This window comes from Leguminivora glycinivorella, chromosome 7 (assembly GCF_023078275.1).
Source record: "Leguminivora glycinivorella isolate SPB_JAAS2020 chromosome 7, LegGlyc_1.1, whole genome shotgun sequence".
Taxonomy (NCBI): Eukaryota; Metazoa; Arthropoda; class Insecta; order Lepidoptera; family Tortricidae; genus Leguminivora; species Leguminivora glycinivorella.
The window spans coordinates 2,471,146-2,477,912 of NC_062977.1; the positions used below are offsets into that span (position 1 = coordinate 2,471,146).

The 6,767-nt window shown below is 36.4% G+C and overlaps 1 protein-coding gene across 2 annotated transcripts in view; it reads right to left on the bottom strand.

The window, feature by feature from the left end:
- LOC125227986 (adhesion G-protein coupled receptor G2-like) overlaps nt 1-6,566 on the bottom strand; it is a 50,635-nt gene extending 44,069 nt beyond the window's left edge. For both annotated transcript variants that reach the window (XM_048132422.1, XM_048132421.1), the window contains exon 1: nt 6,398-6,566. The gene's annotated coding sequence lies outside the window, so the exon portion shown is untranslated. The remainder of the gene's footprint in view (nt 1-6,397) is intronic.
- Nucleotides 6,567-6,767: the final 201 nt, after the last annotated feature.

Sequence of the window (6,767 nt, forward strand, 5' to 3'; positions counted from 1 at the left end):
CATTAGCGTATCTTGACTGGGGTGTATGTACCTAATGTGTGTAGGTTCGCCAGTAGGACGCGGGTCGTCAGGAAGAAACATTGCTTAAAAATGAAAATTCCTTCGAAACATTACAATATCTTTGAATTAATCGTTCTCAGATCGAGTATTAATTATCTACATGTTCAAATTCAAATGGTAATCATGATATTTTCCATTTTTAATTCTGTGCGTGTAACCCTGCTAACCCTTCTCGCCTCAATTCGACACGCATTAAAACAATTAAATCCGACGTATGACTTACTCGTATATGAGTCGCCAGTCCAGTCATGTTACGAGTAACTCACCCAGTGAAATCTACCTTGTGGATAGCAGTATCACAGCAAGATAAGGGCAGGTAAGGGCATTTATTTGTGTGATGAGCACAGATATTGGTTCCTGAGTAATGGATGTTTTCTATGTAAAGTATTTGTATATTATATATATCGTTGTCTGAGTACCCACAACACAAGCTTTCTTGAGCTTACCGTGGGCCTCAGTCAATCTGTGTAAGAATGTCCTATAATATTTATTTATTTATTTATCACAGATGCAGCAGGTGGTAAATGAGTACATAGGGCTCCCCATTTAGAATGTAGGGGATACTCACCTACTTACTACCCTAGCTTTAGTTACTAAAGACATGCACAATAGGCTAAGTTTCCTACTAGTCAAATCAGCTTCTTTTTAAAAATTGTCAAAACGATTTGATATTGAATTACTATGAAATACTGAGGAGTGACGTCACGGTCAATAAAATTCATTTACTTTTTATCTTTCTTTGACTTATTAAATATAAATTATGTTTCAACATGGCTACTGTCCATATTTTTCTTCTAATTGTTTGGTTCTTTATTTAGTGAACTGCATAAAATATTTTAAGTATAGGAAACTAACCTATTACCAAAGACATGTGTAACTCCGTATAGACAGCTACAGTCTAAGAAAAAAACGTACCTCAAAACTATATAGAAATAGACACGGTGGCCTAGATGGCGTTACATCTTTGGGGAACGCTCGGCTAGATGGCGCTAATATTAATATTTGTTTAATATTGGTATGTAAGACCATTTTGTAACCATATTACTGCGAATAAACCATTTGTATTGTATTGTATTGTCATTTTAACACATATCAAGCTTAGAATATGGGCCAAATTGTCAAAACTGAGGTTTAAAAGTTTTTAAGCTTTTGTCGAGAGATGGCAGTCTATGCCTTGAGACAGTAACTCTCTATAATAGTCTCAGTAAATCTCTTTGCAATGACGAAACAAATATTGTCTCCACATATGTGTTTCTGTTTCGAAGGGAACCCTAAAAAAGCTGGCCATTTAACAAATGAGTGCTGGTAATGGACTGGGCGCGCTCACGGCCACTGGATTTATTACAATTTACCAAATCTAATGAAAATGAATCTTCTTTAAAATTACGATTCTGTGGTCTTTAGCACAACACATTCATTCGATACGTGTAGGTATAATGTATAATTAAGTTCACAAACATCTTTCCAAGCCTACCTTTAAAAAATATACACCGTGTTTTTTGTTTTCGCTATGTGTGTTATTCGCTAAAAAAAATGTTTTCATCATTTTCATACATAATAAATAAACTAATCAGTGTGAGAGACCCTTAAGGATAACATTAAAGTAGTTTCAAGTGATTAACGGCACATCAAAACAAATAACATTAGGAAGTGGTAAAGGCTATCACACACGTGTTCAGTAATTATTTTGATTTTTTAAATAACTCTTTAACCGTAAGTGCGTCCATTCCGATCCGATATCGGATGTCCGATATCCCATACCTACATTACAGGCGCCATCTTGGCTTCCCTTAAAGTTAACGGAATTCAATAAAAACACGGTGTATTTATGCTAGTTAGGTACCTACACGATCTTATTGTACATGTCTTAGAAACATTTAATACTGCTGCTGCTGGTCCAACAGATGTCATTCAATAAATAAATAAATAAATAAATTGGCTAATTCAACATTTCATTGGCGACATTTGAACCAGGGTACATAGCCGAATGGCACAAACGCTCACGAAACGCTCACGAAACGAAACGCTCATAGATATCTATCTCTATCGCTCTTGCGTATTGGCGCGACAGAGCCAGACTACCTTTCGCCGCGCGTTTCGATGTCATTCGGCTACGGGGCCAAGGCGGTTAAATAATAACTTTGCTTTGTAAAAGAAATAAATAAATAAATAAATATTATAGGACATTCTTACATAGATTGACTGAGGCCCACGGTAAGCTCAAGAGGGCTTGTGTTGTGGGTACTCAGACAACGATATGTATAATATACAAATACTTATATACATAGAAAACATCCATGACTCAGGGACAAATATCTGTGCTCATCACACAAATAAATGCCCTTACCGGGATTCGAACCCAGGACCTCGGCGCAGCAGGCAGGGTCACTACCTACTGCGCCAGACCGGTCGTCCTATTATTCCCAACTGCACGCAAAATGCAGTGAAAGTTGTGCATGAGATGCACACCAATCAAGACGATCGTTAAATGTCTTATCAGTTAAAACCGTATCAAATGTGAACACTGAATAAGGCAACGGTTAGCATTGTAGGTAATAAACGTACCTATGCGCAAGGAAGATATGTTACATATACCGGTACTGACAAAGTCCATACAAAAAAAACGAGATACAATTTAACCAGCAAAAGTATTCATCAAAAAAAAAAGTGTGCCCTCTGAAATGTAATAAATAAGTAAACACTTTATTGTACAGGAAAAGAATACAAAAACGCATATAAATATAATGTAGGTAATAAACGTACCTATGGCCTTTATATACCGGTACTGAAAAGGAAGTATAGGCCTTTTAGGAAAAACCAGATGGCGCTGTTTCGCAGCCTAGAAGTGGCAAAACTCATATTTTCCCCAAATATTTTTGAGTGTTTTTATTTTTTATTAGAACAAATATGACGTAATATTTCTTTATTTTAATATCATGATATCACGTCAATACACATTTTGAAAAAAATTGTAGGTAGATAGTGTAGTTAAGATAGTATTTAATAGGTGGCGCTAAAAAATTGAGGTACGAATCTTAGTATGAAAGTTGTTTGAATGTATGTAGTTTTTGAAATTTCGGAGTGGTTCCATAGTAAAAGTTGCTATATAGCAAACTTTTAGGACCGCTGACACAGATGATTAAAAAGCTACCTGTATGTTCCCATCTACTTAGTTCTCCTTTTCACACAATATTTCACAATCATAATGGCAATAGGCCAATTAAACCTGCTACGGACCGTGCTCTAACGGTCATAGGTTCCGTCTTCACACATTTATTGTAAAAGAGCATATTTGAGTTTAATATTAATGTTACATAAGTCATTTTGTGTTTGAATAAGGCTTGTGAACTTTTATGTGGTTAATTATGGGAATGCAGCGCGGAAGCTTGCAAACAAATGAGCATTAAACAAAATACTGTTAGTCATTTATAAATATAGTTCAGTACTACTTAAGTATATTAGTTTAATGAATTCAAAAAGTTTTTTTCTCCATTTTCAAAGGCACCCGGCTCGATTCGAACGTTACGTATTTTTAAATCTATGTACGATATGAATTGGATACGTAGGTATTTATTTTTATTTTTATGCAACAAATAAACGTTTTTTCTTTCTTTCTTTCTTTCTTTCTTTAAAAAGTTTTTGTTTGAAGAAATTGCACTTTTTTCGTCGTGCGGTGACGGGTTAAGGATTCATGGCTTTTCACCATCCCCTTTCCTCTCGTGGCGTTTAGTTGACTTAACTGTGGAATATGGATTCAATTGTGTTGTGGGCGGAGGGCTAGCAACATATCACTGCAATGTCACAATTTCGTTTGCTTTCAACCCCTTTATTGTTAAGAGTGGCAACTTGAGCACATTCATGTATATGTACGTGGGTTAGTTTTTAATTAGACTAAAAGTATGACAACGCTAGTTTCAGACATTTTCCACGATTTCAGATTGTTCCCCTCTAATTAACTCCCTAGTGTTAACAAACCAGCTAAATAACCATTTGATAACGCTTGATAAGGTTTATTGCGGACACGTCACGGCTACGTGGGCTATCGCGAACGTAGGTAAACTGGCTTTGCAACTAGTTGAATGGCACTAAGGGTTTCCTCAAACCTATCGTTGCGGAATCGGTTCTAGACGATCAAAAATCGCTCGTTAGTACTTTACACGTCGGCGTCGTCGTGTCGTGTTTTGCGTTGTAGTTTCCTCGCTATAGTGAGGGGAAAAGTTTTGTGTTACACTCGGGTGCAAATGTACTTTAGTTCTCGTGTGTTAAAAAACGAGCAAGTGAAAGGATTCTACAGTTGAACCACGAGCGAAGCGAGTGGTTCGAGAATAGAATCCTGAACTTGCGAGAGAATTTCACACTCGGCGTTAAAATACAACTTTGCCCCCTTGTATAACAAATAACTATTTTTGTTATACAAGGGGGCAAAGTTGCTTTTAATAACTGTATTATAGTACTTGTACATTATGTACTTAAGTATATCTACTTTTGATAGGAAAGTTTAAAAAAAGAGTAAATATAATCGCTCGTTAGTACTTTACACGTCGGCATCGTCGTCGCTGAACGCATGTTCATACCAAAGAGGATCGAGTATTATAGAGAGTTACTGTCAAAGTAAAATGTGTAATCACAGTGCATAGACTGCCATCTCTCGACACAAGCTTAAAACTTTTGAACCTCAGTTTTGACAATTTTGCCCATATTGTTAGCTTGATATGTGTTAAAATATCAAATATTAATATTAGGGCCATCTAGCCGAGCGTTCCCCAAAGGTGGAACGCCATCTAAGCCACCGTACCTTTTTCTCTAGGGCTTTGAGGTACGTTTTTTTTTTAGACATTATCCGTCTATACGGAGTTACATATGTCTTTGTTCATACTAACGACCGATTTTTGGTCGGTGAAAGCCGATTCCGCGTCGATATGTTTGGGGAGACCCTAAATAAATAAATAAATATTGGGGACACCTTACACAGATCAACTTAGCCCCAAACTAAGCAAAGCTTGTACTATGGGTGCTAAGCGACGATATACATACTTAAATAGATAAATGCATACTTATATACATAGAAAACATCCATGACTCAGGAACAAATATCTGTGCTCATCACACAAATAAATGCCCTTACCGGGATTCGAACCCAGAAATGAATGAGTGTCAGTATAAACATCATATTGTTGTATAGAAATCAGCGTAAATTTTACCCTAAGCCCATGTGACCGGCAGCTAAATGACCAAAAGACACATTTTGACTTAAGAGTTGAAGTTGAAGGGCTTGTAGAGTTACAAGCTTGGTTCCACGTGAAAAGGACTAGCACGGTACTACGCGACTGTGCTTGCCTGCCCGATCTGATTAACTTTTTAACCGTCCGATCTCATCGTGGCCACACGAACATGATTTTGGTAGGATGATCTTGTTGCAAAAATTATCCAAAAAAGGTCTAAGTCGAAAAAGTTATCGGAGTTCCAGAAACTTTCCGGCGTCGCGAGCATAGTGAATACTCGTTTGCTCGAATCTATAACATAAATTTCAGCCGCACCATCAGGCTTCCAGCCATTACAATGGAAATATTATAAGAACTAGCATGAACTGACACAAACAGCTGAAAATCTTTTGAAATAAGTATTTAGTCGTTATCTAAGTCGGTACCTACATATATGGCATGGAATAAATTTAAATTATTAGTTATTAGAGTTAGAATAAAGTTCTGTTTTGTAAATGCTAGCCCGAGAATCTATGATATTAGCTAGTCCCAGGGAGATGAAAGCTGTTTGAAGTCTGCACCTCGTTAGACAACACATCGAATGTCATCCCAGATCAAGAGCAGAGCCCAACTAGAAAGCCTTCACCTTAAAAACCTCTATACCCAGATACATACCATCAGACAATACAGGCAGGTCGTATGGTTTTTAGCAACCGAGGAGGTATTAAAATATGAAATCATGATTCCAATCAGCATTCAATATCGGATAACTTTACCGTAGGTACACTTAGTAAAACTTTTATTGAATTTTATTCTGAAAGTTATGTTGCTTTTAATAACTGTACTATAGTATATGTACAAGTACATTATATACCTAAGGTGCACTAAGGTAATTCCGAAAGTCGTCTAATTTCGAAAGTCGCACAAAAATCACCATTATTTCCATCATATTAAGATTCCCCTTTCGGAATTACCAGAGCATTTTTGTCATTCGGAATTACCCTAATGCACCTTATATCTATTTTTGATAGGAGATTTAAAAAAAAAAGAATAAATATAAATAACAACAACATTGAATAATGTGTTAAATTGGATATTTTTCAAAGTTTTTTTTAATTTAAATAGTTTATTCTTACCGTAAACGTTACTGCCGATTACACAACAACTAGACACTGCTCAAACCATTAAAAAGCACAAAATATTCCAAAAACTTAGCACCTATCACTCAGCTACACTTCGAAAACTTTTAAATATCGAAATTCGTTTCTTTTCGCGCCAAGCGCTAAAGGCGACGTGCGTCCAAGACGGGGCGAACCACAAACTAAACTATTCAACTTTTTGCGCGGGAACGTAAGCCGGCCGAAAGCCGTAGCATATACAGCCAAGAAGTTTGTAAAATATAGCGAACCTTTTCACTAGGTTGTGTAATAATGCGTATGATTTGATTTGTTAACACAAGCATTGTTTTGTTTGATTAGAAGCTGTTATTAATGTCGTGTTAACATA